The sequence below is a fragment of the Arachis stenosperma genome, chromosome 10, assembly GCF_014773155.1.
Source record: "Arachis stenosperma cultivar V10309 chromosome 10, arast.V10309.gnm1.PFL2, whole genome shotgun sequence".
In the NCBI taxonomy this organism is placed as follows: domain Eukaryota; kingdom Viridiplantae; phylum Streptophyta; class Magnoliopsida; order Fabales; family Fabaceae; genus Arachis; species Arachis stenosperma.
The window spans coordinates 75,044,805-75,069,265 of NC_080386.1; the positions used below are offsets into that span (position 1 = coordinate 75,044,805).

Sequence of the window (24,461 nt, forward strand, 5' to 3'; positions counted from 1 at the left end):
GTGCATGCTTCTTTTGTGACATAACTTTTATGCAAATGTGTGTTCTAAACCGCGCAATTTAGAATTCACACACCTATTTGTCATTCATGTCACACTAATTCAACCACTCAATTCTAGTTATTTACCTCATTCCAACATTGTATGCTTCCTTGCTTTTATATCTTCTCATCTTATGGTGTTATATTTTTGTTTTTCATGATGAATGCACCACAAGAAAACATGGAAGCAAGACTAAGAACACGCAGCAACTCGGAGACTCGCCGTACCCCCTTGCTCATCTTTGAGTGCACCGAGGACGGTGCAAACTTTTAAGTGTGGGGAGGTCGTCCGACCGGTCGGCGATTTTGGGTGACAAATTTCTAATCCCAACACTTTTGCATTTCATTCTAGGATTTTATGGTTTTTACTTGCATTTTCTTATTTTTGCATATGTATACACAATAAGCTTAGTCAAAATAATGAAAATTTTCAAGATCTCTATCTATAGGGCACCAATTGATTTGAGTGGAAACTTTTCATAAAACTTGCTTGAATTATATATATTGTGGAGCGTGTTATGAGCTAAGAACACAAGCAAGTGAGTTTTGAGCTTAATGGTGTGGTTACATCTTATAACCACTTATTTTCCTTCTTGTGTGCATTATTCTCTTTCTATGATTGTAATCTTTGAATTGTTTGATTCTTTATGTCCATTATTTTGTGTATTCATGCATTTATATGATTGAGGCCATCATTTCATTTAGCTCACTTACCCAAAAAGCTTTGCCTTTTATCTTCCATTGTTAGCCAACTTTGAGCCTACGCTTAACCCACTTTGTTCTTAATTTTAGCACATTACAAGCCTTAAAGCAGAAAACAATAAATGTCCTTATTTGGATCTTGATTAGTTTAGGCTAGTGTGTGTGTATCATTCAAGTGTGGGAATCTTGGGACATTGGGTGAATAAAAGGGGTAGTTTTGTATTGTTATTGAAAATATTGGGAATTGGGTACATACTCATGTATTGATCAAATGTAAAACCTTATGCATTGAGGTTCTTGTATATAGAAAGAAAAAAAATGAGAAAAAGAAAAGAAAAAGAAAAGAAAAATAATATGGAAGAGAAAAAAATAGAAAAAGAAAGAAAAAGAAGAAAAATAATAAAAAGGGGACAAAATGCCCCAAAGCGAAGCTCAATAAGATCAATGCATAAGTGTTGTGAAATGAAAAAAGAAAATGCATGAGTATGTGAAAAGATGAAAAATGGGTAGTTAGGCTAGCTTTGAAATCGTATAGGATGTCATAGGTTAGGTGGGAAGTTTAAGCTTATCAAAGATTCAAATTTTAAGCTCACTTGACCAAATATGCATCTTACCTTGACCCTAGCCCCATTACAACCTATGAAAAGACCTCATGATATATGTATGCATGCATGAAATATATGTTGATTGTCAGAAGAAGAACAAATCTTGGAAAGCATGATTAGGGGAGAATTGAGAGAATCAACCCTAAACACTTGAGCGAATAGAGTGCAAACACTACCAGTGAGGGTTCGATTGCTCAATCCCATGTTTCCACCCATAAGTGTCAATTTTCATGCAAGTTTGTAAAAATATTTAATAGCTCAATTCAATTGTGGTTTGGCATGGTTGTTAATACCTTTTGCCCTTGTGCTTATATATGCTTCTTGGGAATTGATTTATTTTGACCAAGCAATTGCATTCATTTAGATAGTTGCATATAGGTAGATTGCATTTAGTTAGTTTTTATTGAATAAATGTTGATCCCTTTGCTTTCTCTTGGTTTAAGCATGAGGACATGCTTGGTTTAAGTGTGGGGAGGTTGATAAACCCCATATTTAGGGTTTATCTAGTGCTTGATTTAGGGGATTTTATAACCTTTTACCCACATTTATTCATTGAAATAGCATGGTTTTGTATATTCTCCTTTAATTGTGCTTAAGAGTGAAAACATGCTTTTTAGGACTTAAAATAGCTAAATTTAAGTTACCTTTGATTCCATTAGATGCCTTGATATGTTTGTTAAGTGATTTCAGATTTAGGAGGCAAAGATTGGATTAAGGGAATGAAGAAAAAGCATGTAAAGTTGGAGAACTCATGAAGAAATGATGGAACCAAAAAGCTGTCAAGCCGACCTCTTCGCACTTAAACGACCATAACTTGAGCTACAAGGGTCCAAATGATGCGGTTCTAGTTGGGTTGGAAAGCTAACATCCGGGGCTTCAAAATGATATAAGATTTGCTATGGTAGAACCGCGCATGGTGACGCGTACGCGCATAGTACGCGCACATGCCGTTGCAGCCACCTGGTTCACTTAAAGCAAAACGTGGCCAGCGAATTCTAAAGCCTTGTGGGCCCAATCCAACTCATTTCTGATGCTATTTAACCCAAGGAATGAAGAGGGAAACACATGTTAGTTACCATTAGTTTAGTTTAGCTTAGTTTAGTAGTTAGAATTAGTTTCTAGAGAGAGAAGCTCTCACTTCTCTCTAGGATTAGGATTAGGATTAGGCTTAGTTCTTAGATCTAGATTTTAATTCACCTTCTTCTACTTCTATCTTCTCAATTCCTTGTTGTTAGATTCGCCAGTCTTCCATTCTTTTGTTGCAATTTCCTTTATGTTGTTCTTATGTTTTGTTGTAGATCTACTATTGTTCCTTCCATTTTCTTTCAATTCAATAAGAGGTAATTCATGTAGATCTTGTTTCCTTTAATTGTTGTTGTTAATTCTTTACCTTTGATTATTGTTAGAATTAATTCTTGTTGTTGATTTACTATGCTTTTCTTTTGTGCCTTCCAAGTGTTTGAGACAATGCTTGGTTGGATTTTAGAGTAGAGTTTTATGTTCTTGGCTTGGAAAGGTAACTTAGGAACTCTTGAGTTACTAATGTCCAAGTGATTGATGATTGGGATCCATTGACTCTAGTTCTCACTAATTGAATTAGTGGAGAGTTAGGACTTAAGGACTAGGATTGATATAGCTCATTTGACTTATCTTTACTACTAGTTAGAGGATGATTTAATGAGATTAATCCTTGCCAATTCTCATATTGTGGTTAGTGATTAGGATAGAGATCCGTGACCACCAACCCTTGCCAAGACCTTTTTTAGCCATTAGTTTACTTTCTTGCCATTTATCTTTCATGCCTCTTATCAAAACCCCAAAAATAATTCATAACCAATAACAAGACACTTTATTGTAATTCCTAGGGAGAACGAACCGAGGTTCAATACTTCGGTTTATAAATTTAGGGGTTTATTTTAGTGACAAACAATCTTTTGTATGAAAGGATTATTGTTGTTTAGAAACTATACTTTATAACGAGATTTCAGTAGTGAAATTCTAAACCGTCAAAAATCCAATCATCACCTCTCAGTGAAAATGTTCAACGCGCTCTGTCACAGCACGGCTATTCATCTGTCGATTCTCGATCATGTCGGAATCGAATCCAGTGATTCTTTTGTGTCTGTCACTAACGCCCCACAATCGCGAGTTTGAAGCTCGTCACAGTCATTCAATCCTTGAATCCTACTTGGAATACCACAGACAAGGTTTAGACTTTCCGGATTCTCAAGAATGGTCGCCAATGGATTCTAGCTTATACCACGAAGATTCTGATTAAGGAATCCAAGAGATAAACATTCAAGCCTTGTTTGCTTGTAGAACGGAAGTGGTTGTCAGGCACGTGTTCATAAGTGAGAATGATGATGAGCGTCACATAATCATCACATTTATCATGTTCTTGGGTACGAATGAATATCTTAGAACAAGAATAAGCTGAATTGAATAGAAGAACAATAGTAATTGCATTAATACTTGAGGTATAGCAGAGCTCCACACCTTAATCTATGGTGTGTAGATACTCCACCGTTGAAAATACATAAGAACAAGGTCTAGGCATGGCCGAATGGCCAGCCTCCCAAAGAGGGTTCAATCATAAAAACATGATCAAAAGATTTTTAATACAATAGCAAAAATGTCCTATTTGTAGAGAACTAGTAGCTTAGGGTTTACAAAGATGAGTAAATGACATAAAAATCCACTTTCGGGCCCACTTGGTGTGTGCTTGGGCTGAGCATTGAAGCTTTCATGTGTAGAGACATTTCTTGGAGTTAAACGCCAGCTTTTGTGCCAGTTTGGGCGTTTAACTCCCATTCTTGTTCCAGTTCCGGCGTTTAACGCCAGAATTCTTGAGCTGACTTGGAACGCCTGTTTGGGCCATCAAATCTCGGGCAAAGTATAGACTATTACATATTGTTGGAAAGCCCAGGATGTCTACTTTCCAACGCAATTGAGAGCGCGCCAATTGGGCTTTTGTAGCTACAAAAACTTCACTTCAAGTGCAGGGAGGTCAGAATCCAATAGCATCTGCAGTCCTTTCCAGCCTCTGAATCAGATTTTTGCTCAGGTCCCTCAATTTCAACCAGAAAATACCTGAAATCACTGAAAAACACACAAACTCATAGTAAAGTCTAGAAAAGTAAATTTTAACTAACAACTAATAAAAATATAATAAAAACTAACTAAAACATACTAAAAATAATGCCAAAAAGCGTATAAATTATCCGCTCATCACAACACCGAACTTAAATTGTTGCTTGTCCCCAAGCAACTGAAGATCAAATAAGATAAAAAGAAGAGAATATGCAATGAATTCCAAAAACATCTATGAAGATCAGTATTAATTAGATGAGCGGGGCTTTTAGGTTTTTGCCTTTGAACAGTTTTGGCATCTCACTCTATCATTTGAAATTCAGAATGATTGGCTTCTATAGGAACTCAGAATCCAGATAGTGTTATTGATTCTCCTAGTTAAGTATGATGATTCTTGAACACAGCTACTTTATGAGTCTTGGCCGTGGCCCAAAGCACCCTGTCTTCCAGTATTACCATCGGATACATACATGCCACAGACACATAACTGGGTGAACCTTTTCAGATTGTGACTCAGCTTTGCTAGAGTCCCCAATTAGAGGTGTCCAGGGTTCTTAAGCACACTCTTTTTTTTTTTGCCTTGGATCACGACTTTATTTTTACCCTTGCCTTTTGGTTTAAAGGGCTGTTGGCTTTTTCTGCTTGCTTTCTCTCTTTTTTTTCTTTTTTTTCTTTTTTTTTGCACATAATCTCTCTTTTTTTTTTTGTATTCACTGCTTTTTCTTGCTTCAAGAATCATTTTTATGATTTTTTAGATCCTCAGTAACATGTCTCTTTTTTTCATCATTTTTTCAAGAGCCAACATTCATGAACAACAAATTCAAAAGACATATGAACTGTTCAAGCATACATTCAGAAGTCAAAGTATTGCCACCACATCAAAATAATTAATCTGTTATAAAATTCAAAATTCATGCAATTCTTTTCTTTTTTAATTAAGAATATTTTTCATTTAAGAAAGGTGATGGATTCATAGGACATTCATAACTTTAAGGCATAGATACTAATGATCATAAGACACAAACATAAATAAAACATAAAGCATAATTTTCGAAAAAAAAAACAGAAAAATAAAGAACAAGGAGATTAAAGAACGGGTCCACCTTAGTGATGGCGACTTGTTCTTCCTCTTGAAGATCTTATGGAGTGCTTGAGCTCCTCAATGTCTCTTCCTTGCCTTTGTTGCTCCTCTCTCATGATTCTTTGATCTTCTTTAATTTCATGGAGGAGGATGGAATGTTCTTAGTGCTCCACCCTTAGTTGTCCCATGTTGGAACTCAATTCTCCTAGGGAGGTGTTGATTTGCTCCCAATAGTTTTGTGGAGGAAAGTGCATCCCTTGAGGCATCTCAGGGATTTCATGATGAGGAATTTTCTCATGTCCATGAGTGGGATCTCTTGTTTGCTCCATCCTCTTCTTAGTGATGGGCTTGTCCTCATCAATGAGGATGTCTCCCTCTATGTTAATTCCAACTGAATTACAGAGGTGACAAATGAGATGAGGGAAGGCTAACCTTGCCAAGGTAGAGGACTTGTCCGCCACCTTATAAAGTTTTTGGGATATAACCTCATGAACTTCTACTTCCTCTCCAATCATGATGCTATAAATCATGATAGCCCGGTCTATAGTAACTTCGGACCGGTTGCTAGTGGGAATGATTGAGTGTTGGATAAACTCCAACCATCCCCTAGCCACGGGCTTGATGTCATGTCTTCTCAGTTGAACCGGCTTCCCTCTTGAATCTCTCTTCCATTGAGCGCCCTCTTCACAAATGTCTATGAGGATTTGGTCCAACCTTTGATCAAAGTTGACCCTTCTAGTGTAAGAGTGTTCATCTCCTTGCATCATAGGCAAGTTGAATGCCAACCTTACATTTTCCGGACTAAAATCTAAGCATTTCCCCTGAACAATTGTAAGCCAATTCTTTGGGTCCGGGTTCACACTTTGATCATGGTTCTTGGTGATCCATGCATTGGCATAGAACTCTTGAACCATTAAGATTCCGTCTTGTTGAATGGGGTTGGTAAGAACTTCCCAACCTCTTCTTCGGATCTTGTTCCGAGGGTTACCTGAAACGTGTAGCTCGGTCGTCTGGCAAGACCCGAGGTAGGGGTTCCGTGACCCGAGCTTGGTGTGCTGAGCGGCGGGGGGTTGTACCTGCAATGACACTCCGATGCTTAAGTTAGCATGGGTCCAAGCAGATATTGAGTAGAATTAGAGTATGAGTTATACCTGGGTGCTCCAGTGTATTTATAATGGTGAGATGTGGCCTCCTGTGGATAGGATAAGTTAGTTATCTTATCTTATCTTTAAGTGAGGTCATCTTATCTTCAAGGGAACCGCCTTTATCTTTCTGGGCTTTTAGCCACCTTTAGATTGGGCTATGTTCCTTCGTTTTGGGCCTTTCTTCTTTATTTGTCCGAGGTCCGACCTCAGGCGTGGGCCTTTGGGACGAGGTCGGACCTTCTGCGAACTTCCCGAGTTTGGAGAGCTCGGTCAGGGTATGAACAGTGCCCCTGTCCGAGTTCGTCCTTTTGGGAGGTCGAGCTCGGGCATAGTCGTTCTTTTCAAAATTTGAAAATGGCCGTTTCAGCATTTATTGCTTTTTACCGTTTCTCCTCGATTTCCGTTCGGGCTCTGTGAAGGCATTATTTATTTGCCCCTTTCTTCATTTTCTTTGTTTATTCTGTTCCCTTTCCCTTTTTCTGGGTTTTTCGCCGCCTCTCTTTCGAGCATCTTCCTTCTTTCTCTCTGTTCTTCTTCTCCGATTCTTTCTGTGCGTTGTTTTTCGGGGTTTCCTCTGCGCCGCTGTTTTCGTTCTTCTTGCATCGGAGCTCGTTGTCTTCTTCCTTTCTCCCAGGTTTGTTTCTTGTCTTTACTTTTGCTGTGCACATATGCTGGGGTTGCCCCGGAAAGAGGCGCCGCCATTGCTTTGGTTGTTTGTATGTGGGGGGGGGGGGCTCTTTTCTCTTGGTACTTTGTTTTCGGGTTACTGCATTTTTCTTAAAAGGAACTTTTGTTTTCTTGCTTCTGCTGAATGGGTTTTTTGCTGTCTGCCTATTATGTGATTTTTGGCTTGCTTGTTGTATTCTTCTTTGTAGGCAAGATTTTTTATGTCTCGAAAGGTGTTTCAAGCAATGTCGACCAAGATTCCGAGTGGTCTTGGTTGGGTAGATCCTGTTCCTCTAAGGGTCCCTTCTGTTGTAGATTCTGAGTATCTAGTTAGGTTCCGTAGGGAGTGTAGTATTTGTGAGAACAGGGAGTCTGAGCGGGATTATGAGCTAGTAGCCCCGGAGTCCGAGGAGAGAGTGTGCTTCCCGCCTTTAGAAAGTTCCAAGAAGCTATTCTTTTATGCTTACGATTGTTTTTTCTCTAAGCTGGGTGTACGACTTCCTTTTACCGACTTGGAGTCCGAGGTCCTTTGGTCTTGTAACCTTGCCCCTACGCAACTCCATCCAAATTCTTTGGGCGTTTTTAAAGCTGTTTCAACTTTTGTGTCAGTTTTTGGGCGTCTCCCCTTCTGTTTCTCTTTTTTCCTATCTGTTCGCGTTGACGAAGCCGGGGTCGGGTGCTGGGAAGGTGTCTTGGGTCTCTTTTAGGGCTAACCAGGGGAAGAAGTTTTGTACCTTGTATGATGAGTCGTTTCATGATTTCAAGAACTACTATTTCAAGGTCCGGGCTGCTGGAGATGTCCGACCTTTCTTTCTAGATGAGAGTGGGGAGAGTTCCTGACTTCAGGTAGCTGAGTATGGGGGTCATCCATCCTTGCTGTTGGTCGGATATATTTAGCGTTTCTTCCCCTCTTAGCACGGAGGGAGATCGTAAGGTTTCCTGGAGGAGACTTCTGTTGTTGCCTCCAGGCTTGGTGCTGGCAAGCTTTGAGAGGGCGTCTGCCCGGGCATTTTGTTCCCGAGGTATGTGCTGGATCTGTATTTCTGAAAAGTGGCGTAATTGTGCCTGTGTTTGGTCCAGGTATTTCTTCATAGTCGGGTCTTTGGCCTGGTAGCTTCCATTGACTTGTGATGTGACGACCTGGGAGTCGCTGAAGATTGTGATTTTCTGGGCTCCGACCTCTTCGGCTAGTTTTAGGCCTGCTAGTAGGGCCTCGTATTCGGCTTGGTTGTTCGAAGCCTGGAACTCGAATTTTAGGGATAGTTCTATCCGCGTTCCTTGGTCGCTTTCGAGTATAACACCGGCTCCGCTTCCTGTTTTGTTTGAGGACCCGTCGACATACAGATTCCACGAGAGTGGGGTTCCCGGGGTCCCAGTATATTCTGCGATGAAGTCGGCTAGATATTGAGATTTTATGGCAGTCCGGGCTTCATAGTGGAGGTCGAACTCGGACAGTTCCACCGCCCATTGTAGGATTCGTCCTGCCATGTCTGTTTTTTGTAGGATGTGTCTCATGGGTTGGTTCGTCCGGACTTTGATGGTGTGGGCTTGAAAGTAGGGACGGAGCCTCCGAGCCGTGAATACTAGGGCGTAGGCGAATTTCTCTATTTTCTGATAGTTTAATTCGGCCCCTTGTAGTGCCTTGCTTACGAAGTATATGGGGTGTTGTCCTTGGTCATTTTCTCGTATTAATGCTGAAGCAACTGCCCGATGTCCGACCGAGAGGTATAATACGAGCTCTTCCCCTTTTAAAGGTCGGGTTAGGATTGGTGGCTGCCCGAGGAATTCCTTGAATTCTTGGAAGGCTTTTTCGCACTCCGGGGTCCATGAGAAGGGTTTCCCTTTCTTTAGGAGTGAGTAGAGAGGTAGTGATTTTATCGCTGATCCTGCCAAGAATCTTGATAGGGCGGCTAGCCTTCCATTTAGTTGTTGTACTTCTTTGACACACGTCGGGCTCTTCATTTTGAGTATCGCTTGGCATTTGTCCGGGTTTGCTTCGATGCCTCTTTGAGTCAGCATGAAGCCTAAGAACTTTCCGGCTTCTGCGGCGAAGGTGCACTTGGTCGGGTTAAGTCTCATGTTGTGTTTCCTGAGGGTGCCGAAGACACTTGTGAGGTCGGGAACCAAGTTTCTGTCTTCTTGTGTCTTTACCAGCATATCGTCGACGTACACTTCTAGTTGTAGCCCGATGTGCTCTGAGAATACTTTGTTCATTAGCCTCTGGTAGGTTGCCCCGGCGTTCTTCAGCCCGAAGGGCATTACTACGTAGCAGTAGTTTGCCCTTGGGGTTATGAACGAGGTCTTTTCTTGGTCGGGTCCGTACATCGGGATTTGATTGTATCCCGAGTATGCATCCATGAAGGAGAGATATCTGTAGCCTGAGGCTGCGTCGACTAAGGCGTCGATGTTTGGTAGTAGATATGGGTCTTTGGGGCAGGCTTTGTTGAGATCCGTGTAATCGACGCACATCCTCCATTTTCCGTTGGGCTTTTTTACCAGGACCACGTTTGCGAGCCATAGGGGATATTTTACTTCCCTAATGAATCCCGCATCTAGCAGTGCTTGTACCTGTTCTTCTATTGCCTGCATGCGCTCGGGTCCGAGCTTCCGGCGTCTCTGTTGGACGGGTCTGGATCCCGGGTATACTGATAGCTTATGGCACATCAGGTCGGGACTTATGCCTGGCATGTCGGAGGCCTTCCAGGCGAAGAGGTCGGAATTCTCCCTTAAGAGGGTTATGAGTTCCTCCTTTAGGCCTGCTTCGAGGTTTGCTCCAATGTTTGTTACTTTTTCAGGTGTGTTCCCGATTTGGATCCTTTCGGTTTCTCCCTCTGGTTGTGGCCGAAGGTCTTCTCGGGTTTGAACTCGCCCGAGTTCTATTGTGTTGACTTCTTTCCCTTTTAGGCTTAGGCTTTCGTTGTAGCATCGCCGTGCTAGCTTTTGGTCGCCCTTTAGGGTAGCGATTCCTTTTGTGGTAGGGAACTTCATACAGAGGTGTGGGGTCGAGACTATAGCTGCCAGTCTGTTTAAGGTTGGTCGCCCAATGAGGGCATTGTATGCTGAAGTGACGTCGACTACAATGTAGTCGATGCTTAATGTTTTAGATTGCTCGCCTCTTCCAAAGGTAGTGTGTAGCGAGATGTATCCTAAGGGATGGATCGGGGTGTCCCCTAGCCCAAATAGGTCGGTGGGATAGGCTTTTAGCTCTTTTTCCTCAAGTCCGAGCTTGTCGAAGGCCGCTTTGAACAGGATATCTGCTGAGCTTCCCTGGTCAATCAGGGTTCGATGTAAGTTGGCGTTTGCTAGAATAACGGTGATCACCATTGGATCGTCGTGCCCGGGTATTATCCCTTGAGCATCCTCTCGGGTAAATGAGATAGTGGGTAACTCGGGCAGGGGACTGTCTTCTCGGACATGATAGATTTCTTTGAGGTGTCTTTTTCGCGAAGATCGGGATGCTCCTCCGCCTGCGAAACCTCCATTTATCATGTGAACGTGTCTTTCAGGGGTTCGCGGGACTTGTTCGGCCCGACCTTCATTGTCTCCTCGTCTTCTCTTCCTGGTCTCTTCTCCTTTCTCTGCTATGTATCTGTCGAGTTTTCCTTCTCTGGCTAGCTTTTCTATAACATTCTTTAGGTCGTGGCAGTCGTTGGTAGAATGACCGTAGAGCTTGTGATATTCGCAGTATTCGGACCGATCTCTCCCCGCTCTTTTGTGTTTTAGAGGTCGGGGTGGTGGGATCTTTTCGGTGTGGCATACTTCTCTGTAGATGTCTACCAGGGAGACTCGGAGGGGGTATAGCTGTGGTACTTCCGTGGCTTGTCCGAGTTGGGTTCTTCTTTCTTCTTCTGTTCTCGATCTCGATCTCGGAGTGGGTAGGTTGATTCCTTCCTAGAAGAGTCTCTTAGCTGGGAGGTTTTCTCCATATTGATATATTTTTCTGCCCGCTCCTGCACCTCGTATAGGGAGGTCGGGTATCGTTTGGAGAGGGATTGGCTAAACGGTCCTTCCTTTAGGCCGTTTGCCAATCCCATGATAGCTGCTTCAGTGGGCAAGTGTTGTATGTCCAGGCAGGCTTTGTTGAATCGCTCCATGTATTCTCGGAGAGTTTCTTGGTTACCTTGTTTGATCCCGAGTAGACTGGGGGCATGTTTTGCCTTGTCCTTTTGAATGGAGAACCTTGTTAGGAATTTCTTAGTTAGGTCTTCGAAGCTGGTGATTGATCTCGGTGGCAGGTTGTCGAACCACCTCATGGCTGACTTGGTGAGAGTGGTGGGGAAGGCTTTGCACCGAATCGCGTTGGAGGCGTCGACTAGGTACATTCTGCTTCTGAAGTTGCTGAGGTGGTGACTTGGGTCGGTGGTGCCGTCGTAGAGATCCATATCGGGTGGTTTGAAGTTTCGCGGTACCTTCTCCTTCATGATCTCTTTTGTGAAGGGATCATGATTGTCTTCGGGGGTGGTGTCGCGTTCTGTTCGATCTTTCAGGTTGGCCTCTATTTTCCGTAGTTTTTCTTCTAATTCTCTGCGCTTGCGAGCCTCCCTTCTCAGATCTTGTTCGGTTTCTTTTTGCTTCTTTATGTCCTCTTCGAGTTGTTTCAGTCGGTTTTGTTGTGCCCGGACTGCTTCTAGAATTTCCGAGCTCTTTTCTCTTTCGGGATTTTGTGGATCTTTGTTTGGGAGTGATGTACTTGGGCGATTCTGTTTGTTTCCTCCTGGAGTGTGTGGTGATAGAGGGCTGTCCGGTCGTTCTCCGGTGTCAATTTCCTCTTCTTGTTCTGATGTAGCGTGGTTATTGTTGGGAGGGTCGTCCGCCATGGTAAAGGGATGACTTCCAGGATCCCCGGCAACGGCGCCAATGTTCCGAGGGTTACCTGAAACGTGTAGCTCGGTCGTCTGGCAAGACCCGAGGTAGGGGTTCCGTGACCCGAGCTTGGTGTGCTGAGCGGCGGGGGGTTGTACCTGCAATGACACTCCGATGCTTAAGTTAGCATGGGTCCAAGCAGATATTGAGTAGAATTAGAGTATGAGTTATACCTGGGTGCTCCAGTGTATTTATAATGGTGAGATGTGGCCTCCTGTGGATAGGATAAGTTAGTTATCTTATCTTATCTTTAAGTGAGGTCATCTTATCTTCAAGGGAACCGCCTTTATCTTTCTGGGCTTTTAGCCGCCTTTAGATTGGGCTATGTTCCTTCGTTTTGGGCCTTTCTTCTTTATTTGTCCGAGGTCCGACCTCAGGCGTGGGCCTTTGGGACGAGGTCGGACCTTCTGCGAACTTCCCGAGTTTGGAGAGCTCGGTCAGGGTATGAACAGATCTCATGTCGGATCTCCGGATATTCACTCTTTTTGAGTTTGAAAGAGACCTCGGGGATCACCTTCTTCATGGCAACAACTTCATGGAAGTGGTCTTGATGCACCATTGAGATGAATCTCTCCATCTCTCATGACTCGGAGGTGGAAGCTTTTGCCTTCCCTTTCCTCTTTCTAGAGGTTTCTCCGGCCTTAGATGCCATAAATGGTTATGGAAAAACAAAAAGCAATGCTTTTACCACACCAAACTTAGAAGGTTTGCTCGTCCTCGAGCAAAAGAAGAAAGAAGAGAGTAGAAGAAGAAGAAATAGAGGAGATGGAGGTGGCTTTATTTTTCGGCCAAGGGGGAGAAGTATTGTGTAGGTTGTGTGAAAATGAAAGAGTGAAGATGGGTTTATATAGGTGTGGAGAGAGGGGTAAGGTTCGGCCATTATGGGTGGGTTTGGGAGGGAAAGTGGTTTGAATTTTCATGGTGAGGTAGGTGGGGTTTTATGAAGGATGGATGTGAGTGGTGAAGAGAATGGTGGGATTTGATAGGTGAGGGGTTTTTGGGGAAGAGGTGTTGAGGTGATTGGTGAATGGGTGAAGAAGAGAGAGAGTGGTGGGGTAGGTGGGGATCCTGTGGGGTCCACAGATCCTGAGGTGTCAAGGATAATTCATCCCTGCACCAAGTGGCGAGCAAAAATGCTCCTTCTGCCAATCCTGGCGTTAAACGCCTGGCTGGTGCCCATTTTTGGCGTTTAACGCCAGCTTCTTGCCCATTCCTGGCGTTAAACGCCAGTCTGGTGCCCCTTTCTGGCGTTAAACGCCCAGAATGGTGCCAGACTGGGCGCTAAACGCCCATTCTGCTATCTTTACTGGTGTTTAAACGCCAGCAGATTTTCCTCTAGGGTGTGCTATTTTTTCTTTCTGTTTTTCATTCTGTTTTTGCTTTTTCAATTGATTTTGTGACTTCCCGTGATCATCAACCTATAAAAAACATAAAATAACAAAAGAAAATAGATAAATATAACATTGGGTTGCCTCCCAACAAGTGCTTCTTTAATGTCAGTAGCTTGACAGTGGGCTCTCATGGAGCCTCACAGATACTCAGAGCAATGTTGAAACCTTCCAACACCAAACTTAGAGTTTGAATGTGGGGTTCAACACCAAACTTAGAAGTTGGTTGTGGCCTCCCAACACCAAACTTAGAGTTTGACCGTGGGGGCTCTGTTTGACTCTGTTTTGAGGGAAGCTCTTCATGCTTCCTCTCCATGGTTACAGAGGGGTATCCTTGAGCCTTAAACACAAAGGATTCTTCATTCACTTGAGTAATCAATTCTCCTCTGTCAACATCAATCACAGCCTTTGCTGTGGCTAGGAAGGGTCTGCTAAGGATGATGGATTCATCCATGCACTTCCCAGTCTCTAGAACTATGAAATTAGCAGGGATGTAATGGTCTTCAACCTTTACCAGAACATCCTCTACAAGTCCATAAGCTTGTTTTCTTGAATTGTCTGCCATCTCTAGTGAGATTCTTGCAGCTTGCACCTCAAAGATCCCTAGCTTCTCCATTACAGAGAGAGGCATGAGGTTTATGCTTGACCCTAGGTCACACAGAGCCTTCTCAAAGGTCATGGTGCCTATGGTACAAGGTATTGAGAACTTCCCAGGGTCCTGTCTCTTTTGAGGTAAACTCTGCCTAGTCAAGTCATCCAGTTCTTTGGTGAGAAAAGGGGGTTCATCCTCCCAAGTCTCATTACCAAATAACTTGTCATTTAGCTTCATGATTGCTCCAAGGTACTTAGCAATTGCTCTTCAGTGACATCTTCGTCCTCTTCAGAGGAAGAATACTCATCAGAGCTCATGAATGGCAGAAGTAATTCCAATGGAATCTCTATGGTCTCAGTGTGAGCCTCAGGTTCCCATGGTTCCTCATTAGGGAACTCATTGGAGGCCAGTGGACGTCCATTGAGGTCTTCCTCATTGGCGATCACTGCCTCTTCCTCCTCTCCAAATTCGGCCATGTTGATGGCCTTGCACTCTCCTTTTGGATTCCCTTCTGTATTGCTTGGAAGAGTACTAGGAGGGAGTTCAGTAACTTTCTTACTCAGCTGACCCACTTGTGCCTCCAAGTTTCTAATGGAGGACCTTGTTTCAGTCATGAAACTTTGAGTGGTTTTGATTAGATCAAAGACCATGGTTGCTAAGTCAGAGTGGCTCTACTTAGAATTCTCTGTCTGTTGCTGAGAAGATGATGGAAAAGGCTTGCCATTGCTAAACCTGTTTCTTCCACCATTATTGTTGTTGAAACCTTGTTGAGGTCTCTGTTGATCCTTCCATGAGAGATTTGGATGATTTCTCCATGAAGGATTATAGGTGTTTCCATAGGGTTCTCCCATATAATTCACCTCTTCCATTGATGGGTTCTCAGGATCATAAGCTTCTTCTTCAGATGAAGCGTCCTTAGTACTGCCTGGTGCAGCTTGCATTCCAGACAGATTTTGAGAAATCATATTGACTTGCTGAGTCAATATTTTGTTCTGAGCCAATATGGCATTCAGAGTGTTAATCTCAAGAACTCCTTTCTTCTGATTCGTCCCATTGTTCACAGGATTCTTTTCAGAAGTGTACATGAATTGGTTATTTACAACCATTTCAATGAGTTCTTGAGCTTCTGCAGGCGTCTTCTTCAGATGAAGAGATCCTTCAGCAGAGCTGTCCAATGATATCTTGGACAGTTCAGATAGACCATCATAGAAGATACCTATGATGCTCCATTCAGAAAGCATGTTAGAAGGACACTTTCTGATCAATTGTTTGTATCTTTCCCAAGCTTCATAGAGGGATTCACCTTCCTTCTGTCTGAAGGTTTGGACTTCCACTCTAAGCTTACTTAATTTTTGAGGTGGAAAGAACTTTGCCAAGAAGGCATTGACTAGCTTTTCCCAAGAGTTCAGGCTTTCTTTAGGTTGTGAGTCCAACCATATCCTAGCTCTGTCTCTTACAGCAAAAGGGAATAGCATAAGTCTGTAGACCTCAAGGTCAACTCCATTGGTCTTGACAGTGTCACAGATTTGCAAGAATTCAGCTAAAAACTGATGAGGATCTTCCAATGGAAGTCCATGGAACTTGCAATTTTGTTGCATTAGAGAAACTAATTGAGGCTTAAGCTCAAAGTTGTTTGCTCCAATGGCAGGGATATAGATGCTTCTCCCATAGAAGTCGGGAGTAGGTGCAGTAAAGTCACCCAGCACCTTCCTTGCATTGTTGGCATTGTTGTTGTTTTCGGCTGCCATGGGTTCTTCCTGTTTGAAGATTTCTGTTAGGTCCTCTACAGAGAGTTGTGCCTTAGCTTCTCTTAGCTTTTGCTTCAAGGTCCTTTCAGGTTCAGGGTCAACCTCAACAAGAATACTTTTGTCTTTGCTCCTGCTCATATGAAAGAGAAGAGAACAAGAAAATATGGAATTCTCTATGTCACAGTATAGAGATTCCTTGAGATGTCAGAGGAAAAGAAGAATAGAAGGAGGAGGTAGAAGAATTCGAACTTATCAAGAGAGATAGGGTTCGAATTGTGCATTGAGGAGGAGTGTTAGTCCATAAATAGAAGGATGTGAGAAGAGGGGAAGAATTTTTGAAATTAAAGTAAAAGATTTTAAAATAATTAAAAGAAATTTTGAAAATTTGATTGATGATTTTCGGAAACTAAAGTTGGAAAAGAAATAAAGTGATTTTTGAAAAAAATTTTTGAAAGTAGAAATTAAAAAGATATGATTGAAAATTAATTTTGAAAAAGATGTGATTGAAAAGATATGATTGAAAAGATATGATGGAAAAACAATTTAAAAAGATTTGATTTTTTAAAATTAATGACTTGGCTAACAAGAAATTTTAAAAGATATGATTCAGACATTAAACCTTTCTCAACAGAAAAGGCAACATACTTGAAATGTTGAATCAAATCATTAATTGTTAGCAAGTATTTTTGAAAAGTGGAAAGAAATTGATTTAGAAAATATATGATTGAAAAGATATGATTTGAAAAAGATTTGATTTTGAAAAATTATGAGAACTTGAAAAAAAATTTGAATTAAAAACAAAATCTTCCCTCTTGTGCCATCCAAGCGTTAAACGCCCAGAATGGTATCCATTCTGGCGTTAAACGCCTAAAACTCTACCTTTTTGGGCGTTAAACGCCCAGCCAGGTGCCCCGGCTGGCGTTTAAACGCCAGTTTTCCTTCCTCACTGGGCGTTTTGAACGCCCAGCTTTTTCTGTGTAATTCCTCTGCTGTATGTTCTGAATCTTTAATTCTCTATATTATTGACTTGAAAAGACACAAATTAAAATTTTTTTGAATTTTTAATGATGAGGAATAATCAAAATGAAACTAAGATCAAATAAACAATGCATGCATGACACCAAACTTAGAAGTTTGTATACTATTGACACTAACAAATTGAGAATGCATATGAGAAACAACAAAACACTCAAGACAAGAGAATTTAAAGATCAGAGCAAGGAAATCATCAAGAACAACTTGAAGATCAATGAAGTACATAATGCATGTAATTTTCGAAAATTAGAAGAATAAAGACATGCAATTGACACCAAACTTAAAATTAGACACTAGACTCAAACAAGAAACAAAAAATATTTTTGATTTTAAGATTTTATAATTTTTTTTGTGCTTTTTCGAAAATTATATGGAAAAGATGATAAAGAGATTCAAAATTTTTAATAAGAATTCCAGGAATCATGCAATGTTAGTCTAAAGCTTTAGTCTAAAGAAATTAGACATGGCTGGCCAAGCTTCAGCAGGAAATTACATTCAAGAGCTAAATTGATGAGAATCAATCAGCTTTGGTGATGATAAAAACATCACCTTGAAACTCTAGAATTCATTCTTAAAAATTCTGAAGAAAAATACCTAATCTAAGCAACAAGATGAACCGTCAGTTGTCCAAACTCGAACAATCCCCGGCAATGGCACCAAAAACTTGGTGCACGGAATTGTGATCATCAATGGCGCCATCAACATGGTACGCTCAATTGCAATCTCAACTCTTTATCACAACTTCGCACAACTAACCAGCAAGTGCACTGGGTCGTCCAAGTAATAAACCTTACGCGAGTAAGGGTCGATCCCACGGAGATTGTTGGTATGAAGCAAGCTATGGTCATCTTGTAAATCTCAGTCAGGCGGATTCAAATGGTTATGGAAGATTGATAATTAAAAGATGAATAAAACATAAAATAAAGATAGAGATACTTATGTAATTCATTGGTGAGAATTTCAGATAAGCGTATGGAGATGCTTTGTCCCTTCCGTCTCTCTGCTTTCCTACTGTCTTCATCCAATCCTTCTTACTCCTTTACATGGCAAGCTGTATGTTGGGCATCACCGTTGTCAATGGCTACAGTCCCGTCCTCTCAGTGAAAATGTTCAACGCACTCTGTCACAGCACGACTATTCATCTGTCGGTTCTCGATCATGTCGGAATAGAATCCGGTGATTCTTTTGCGTCTGTCACTAACGCCCCACAATTGCGAGTTTGAAGCTCGTCACAGTCATTCAATCCTTGAATCCTACTCGGAATACCACAGACAAGGTTTAGACTTTCCGGATTCTCAAGAATGGCCGCCAATGGATTCTAGCTTATACCACGAAGATTCTGATTAAGGAATCCAAGAGATAAACATTCAAGCCTTGTTTGCTTGTAGAACGGAAGTGGTTGTCAGGCACGCGTTCATAAGTGAGAATGATGATGAGCGTCACATAATCATCACATTCATCATGTTCTTGGGTACGAATGAATATCTTAGAACAAGAATAAGCTGAATTGAATAGAAGAACAATAGTAATTGCATTAATACTCGAGGTACAGCAGAGCTCCACACGTTAATCTATGGTGTGTAGAAACTCCACCATTAAAAATACATAAGAACAAGGTCTAGGCATGGCCGAATGGCCAGCCTCCCAAAGAGGGTTCAATCATAAAAGCATGATCAAAAGATTCCCTAATACAATAGTAAAAGGTCCTATTTGTAGAGAACTAGTAGCTTTGGGTTTACAAAGATGAGTAAATGACATAAAAATCCACTTCCGGGCCCACTTGGTGTGTGCTTGGGCTGAGCATTGAAGCTTTCATGTGTAGAGACTTTTCGTGGAGTTAAACGCCAGCTTTTGTGCCAGTTTGGGCGTTTAACTCCCATTCTTGTGCCAGTTCCGGCGTTTAACGCCAGAATTCTTGAGCTGACTTGGAACGCCTGTTTGGGCCATCAAATCTCAGGCAAAGTATGAACTATTATACATTGCTGGAAAGTCCAGGATGTCTACTTTCCAACGCAATTGAGAGCGCGCCAATTGGACTTTTGTAGCTACAGAAAATCCATTTCAAGTGCAGGGAGTCAGAATCCAACAGCATCTGCAGTCCTTTCCAGCCTCTGAATCAGATTTTTGCTCAGGTCCCTCAATTTCAGCCAGAAAATACCTGAAATCACAGAAAAACACACAAACTCATAGTAAAGTCCAAAAAAGTGAATTTTAACTAAAAACTAATAAAAATATAATAAAAACTAACTAAAACATACTAAAAACATACTAAAAACAATGCCAAAAAGCGTTTAAATTATCCGCTCATCACTTTCCGACAACTTTGACCAAAACAATGATGAAGTGGTTTGATAACTTACCTCCCAAATCGGTAACTTGCTTTGATGACCTAGCTTGGAAGTTCTTTACTAGATTTTCAATTCAGAAAGAGAAAGTGAAGCATGCTCCAGGCTTGCTAGGGTTAAACAGGAAGTCGGAGATACACTCTGAGACTACATGGAGAGATTCAACAAAGCTTGCTTGAAAATACAAAACTTTCCTACTGAAGTAGTGATAACGTGACTAGTTAATTGCCTTGAAGAAGGGTTGTTCTCTCAATCCATATCCAAGCGACACTCGACTTTCTTGTACGAAGTACACGAGTGGGCCGAAAAATATGTCAACATAGAAGAAAATTTTCGACTTAGAGAGCCTCTTCCAAGGCCCAACCTGTCCTACCCAACTCGGGAAAAGGAGAAAGAAGCTAAGAAAAATGAAGAGTTCAACTTGGAAAAACCTCGATGGTATTATAATTATATCCCACTTCAAGTCTCTCTTGTAGATGTCTATAGAGAGATATGCTACACTGAGAAACTTCCTCCTCCTTGCCTAATTAAACATAAAAGGTAGGAAGTCATATAGAAACTATGAGTACCACAAGCTTTATGGATATTCTACCAATGATTGCTGTGATTTAAAGAATGTCATAGAAAAGTTAGCTAGAGAAGGTTGGCTAGACAGATACTTGGCTGAGAAGTCAGACGACCAAAGAAAAAGGAAGAGAGATGAAGACGGGGTCGACAAGAACACCCCCACAAACTTGAATGACACATACACATGAATAATAGAGGGCTTGGTGGAGGAAGAATCTCAAAATCCTCACAAAAAAGGCATCTTAAAGAGGTATACCAAGTCGGGCAAGATAACAAAACTCCTGATTTACCAACCATGTCGTTCACCAAAGAAGATAATCAAGGAGTAATGCCTGGCCACGACGACCCAGTAGTAATAACAATAATCCTTGCCAATGTAAATCTTTATAGAACTCTAGTGGATCAAGGGGAGTTTGGTGAATATATTGTTTAAATCCGCTTTTGACAAACTCGGATTAGAATAAAAGGATCTAAAGGTGTACCCAAACAACGTTTTCGGGCTGGGAGACACGCCGATCCAACCTCTTGGATTTATCTCCATATACACCACCTTTGGAAAGGGCATAAAGTTAGGGACGTTAAGCGTTGACTGTATTGTGGTCGACATCATGTCAGTATATATGCCCTAATAGGTCGGACTACTTTAAACCGACTAGCAGCAGTTGTCTCTACACCTCATTTGTGCATAAAATTTTCCATTATAGAAAGAATTGCCACCATAAAGGGAGATCAAAAGTTGGCACAAAAGTGTTACAATGAAAGCTTTAATCTAAAAGGCAGCCCATCCGAAAAAGAAGTCAACAATATCGTATTCAGTGGTGTTTGAACTCGGGAAGAACTACGCCCCCAACCTGGAGGAAAGGTAGAAGAAATGAAAATCAGAGATCATGCTAAAAGACAACGAATATAGGGGCTAACTTAGAAGGAGGTCTAAAAGCACAACTCGTTGACGTCCTACGAAGAAACTCTGGCCTCTTCCCTTGGAAAGCCTCCAACATGCCTGGTATAGATCCCGACTTGATGTCTCATAAGCTCGCTTTCTACCCAGGTTCTAGACCTATTCAGCAAAAGCGTCAAAAACTCGGGCCCAAAAGGACACAGGTCGTGGAAAAATAGGTGTAAGTGTAACAACCCTGATATTCGAGTACGTGAGATCTTTTTTAAAAGTAAGGATTTCTCCGGAAGATCAGTAAAGGGAACACCTCTGATATATCATTAAGTATCTCAATCCTCATTGTCATTATGTCATCTTTAACCTAGAACCTTTTCTGAGACAAGCTCGATAATGCAATCACGAAGAACCTTGTTTTTGAACCGTATCGGTTAGGGGTTTTGATTCTGTTTTCTGTAAATAGTCTTAGTTTGACAAACCAGACTTGATTCATGAGAAAAGAGAGATAATAGTATAATATCATCATTATATGAGTATTTTAAGCTTCTTGAATGATATTATAAGGTTACCTGGTCAGTTTTAGTTAAAAACAGAAAATCGGTTTAACCGGGTTCACAGTTTACTAGTGCAGCTTAGCACTCTCTGATGACTTTAGCAATGCTAAGGCCTCATCATACATATTCTATTCTCATAATAAATATGTTACTAGTGTCATTTATGCTAGTATCTCAGAAAATAATTTTTAGAGATGCTTTTACAAGTGTTCCGATACATCTAGTTTTAGTAGTTATATACCTGAGATATTTTAATATTATTTTAATCCACCTCCAAGCCAACCAATCACAACTCATCCTACACCCCCAAAACCCCCAAGGCTGGTTCATTTTAACTTTGTGACCGAAATTATCAAGAGAGAAAAGGAGAGAAAAGTTTTTAGTTCCAAATCTTCAAGGCTTGATTTCTGCTAAACTAAAACTCAAATCAAAATTCCAATTTGACCAAAATGATCCTCTCTTCTTTCTCAACATGATCATATGACTTATAAAGGCTGGAATCAAGGTGAGTTGACTGCACCATCTCCCTTTTGATTCGGTTTCAAGGAAACATGCTTAAACATGTGTTTTCTTGATGTTCTTCCTTAGGAATCATGCCTAACTTGACTTGAGAGCAAAGAAATGTGAATTTCCAGCAAGTATAAGGTGAGAAATCACTTCCTAACATGATGAGTAAGATTTGGTTAGTTGAGGGTTTTTGGATTTAAAGTTGTTCTTGATGTGATTTAGGAGGAAAAAGTGCTTAAGGACCACCTGAAAGTATAACCGAATTAGGAGCCACAAAACCAGGTAGGGTGTGACGAAATTAATCTTGATTATTTGTGTTTGAGTTGTGTGAATGTTGTATGATTTGGCTGTGCTAAAAATTGGTTGCATATATGATTGATTCTTGGTGAAAATTTGGTGAAATTTGATGAAATTCAAGCTTTGAGTTCATGTTCTTGAAGCTGCTGGAAAACAAAACCCTAGGCCCTAAATTGGGGTTCAATTTGTGTTAAAATCATGTAGAAAAGATGGGGTTTTAGTGACTGCTAATTTATTATGAATTATGGTAAAAATCGGTTGCTGAAAAGACTGAAAAAAGGGTAAAAATAGAGAAAGAATCTGAAGAATTTACGAAGAACACTTTGAGTGTGATGAAGAACAATGAAGTACAGGCTTTAGATCTTTAAAAGGGCAAGGAAGTAAAATTTTTGGTGTTTAAGGGGTTATTTGGTAATTTTTGAAAGTTAGGGTGGTTAAAGTAGAATTATTAAAAGTTACGGGTGGTAAAAAGTGAATTTAAAAGGTTAAAAGTTAAAATGGGGTAATTTTCAAAAATTTAATGATAAAATAATAAATAATAATAAAATATTAAATAATAGTATTTAATTAAAAATAATATTTTAATAAAAATAATAAAATAATGTGAAAAAGGCAGTTTTCTGTAAAAGTTTTAGAAAGACAACTTTAAGCGCAGAATCTCATAATTACCTTCATAAAACACTTAGGGAGTGGTAATAACATATTAGTGAGGCAAAGATAAATGAAAGATAAAAAGTTAAAGAAAAGATAAAAACCAAAGAAAATTCTGTAAAGTTTTAATGACAGAAAAATAGACAGAGATTAGTGAACGAATTAGGGCAACATAGTTAGTTATTGAGTTGCGACTAGGGTTAGGTATTGTATGAAAAGTTAAACTATTTTAGTATAGACTTAATGAACCTATACTTGGGGCAGGCTAACTATTCATACCGAAATTTACATAAGCTTTAAATACATACGTTAAACAGAGAAATCAGAGCAGAATAGAAAAACACAGAGAACAAAGTAACCAGAGCAGAGTAAAGAGATACAGAAAAAAGAGAAACTAGAACAGAATAAAGAGAAACAAAGAAGTATGATAAAAAGCAGAGTACCTATTGAAAGATCATTTATTGCTTGAGGCATGATGATTGAATTTTTGCCGGTATAGAAATTATCAATTAATCAATCGTAGTATAGTCTAAACCGACGCAAAATCCATCATCAAACAATTCTACAATCTATAACCGTGAGTATTAGTCCCGAGTCGTTCTTCCCAAGGAATGTGGTGGACGAAATTGTGATCCATATTCTTTTGTATTTGTATGAAATCATTATTATGGCACCGGTTGAATTCACAACTCCGTTCAACTAACCAGCAAGTGTACTGGGTCGTCCAAGTAATAAACCTTACGTGAGTAAGGGTCGATCCCACAGAGATTGTTGGTATGAAGCAAGCTATGGTCACCTTGTAAATCTCAGTTAGGAAGATTAAATTGGTTTATGGTTTCGAAAATTAATAATAAAAAAAAGAAATAATAAAGGGGATAGAATACTTATGCAGATTCATTGGTGGGAGTTTCAGATAAGCGAATGGAGATACTGTATGGCTCAAGAACGCCTACTTTCCTATTGCTTCAACTCAATCCTTCTTACTCCTTTCCATAGCAAGCTTTGTATAGGGGTTCACCGTTCGACGATGGCTACTTTGTATCCTCTCTGGAAAATGGTCCTCTGCGCTGTCACTCGCATGGCTAATCTTCTGGAGGCATCACACTGGCCGAAGGCTACATCCCATCCTCGCAGTGAAAACTACGCTCACGCGCTCTGTCACAGCACGGCTAATCACTGGTTGGTTTCCGCTACTGCTGGAATAGAATCCCTTGATTCTTTTGCGTCTGTCACTAACGCCCAGCACTTGCAAGTTTGAAGCACGTCACAGTCATTCATTACCGGAATCCTACTCGGAATACCACAGACAAGGTTAGACTTTCCGGATTCCCAGGATCCTACTTGGAATACCACAGACAAGGTGAGACTTTCCGGATCCTCATGAATGCCGCCATCTATCTAGCTTATACCACGAAGATTCTGTTGGGGAATCTAAGAGATACACATTCAAGCTCGGTTGCATGTAGAACGGAAGTGGTTGTCAATCACGCACGTTCATAGGTGAGAATGATGATGAGCGTCACATAATCATCACATTCATCATGTTCTTGGGTGCGAATGAATATCTTGGAATAAGAATAAGATAGAATTGAATAAAAAGTAATAGTAATTGTATTGAAACTTGAGGTACAACAGAGCTCCACACCCTTAATCTATGGTGTGCAGAAACTCCACCGTTGAAAATACATAAGTGAA

At 40.8% G+C, this 24,461-nt stretch overlaps 1 non-coding gene across 1 annotated transcript; it reads left to right on the forward strand.

The window, feature by feature from the left end:
* Positions 1 to 15,405: 15,405 nt before the first annotated feature.
* LOC130958341 (small nucleolar RNA R71) lies at positions 15,406 to 15,513 on the forward strand. The gene has a single exon (XR_009077469.1). It is a non-coding gene; the product is annotated as a small nucleolar RNA R71 (small nucleolar RNA).
* The last annotated feature ends 8,948 nt before the right edge of the window (positions 15,514 to 24,461 follow it).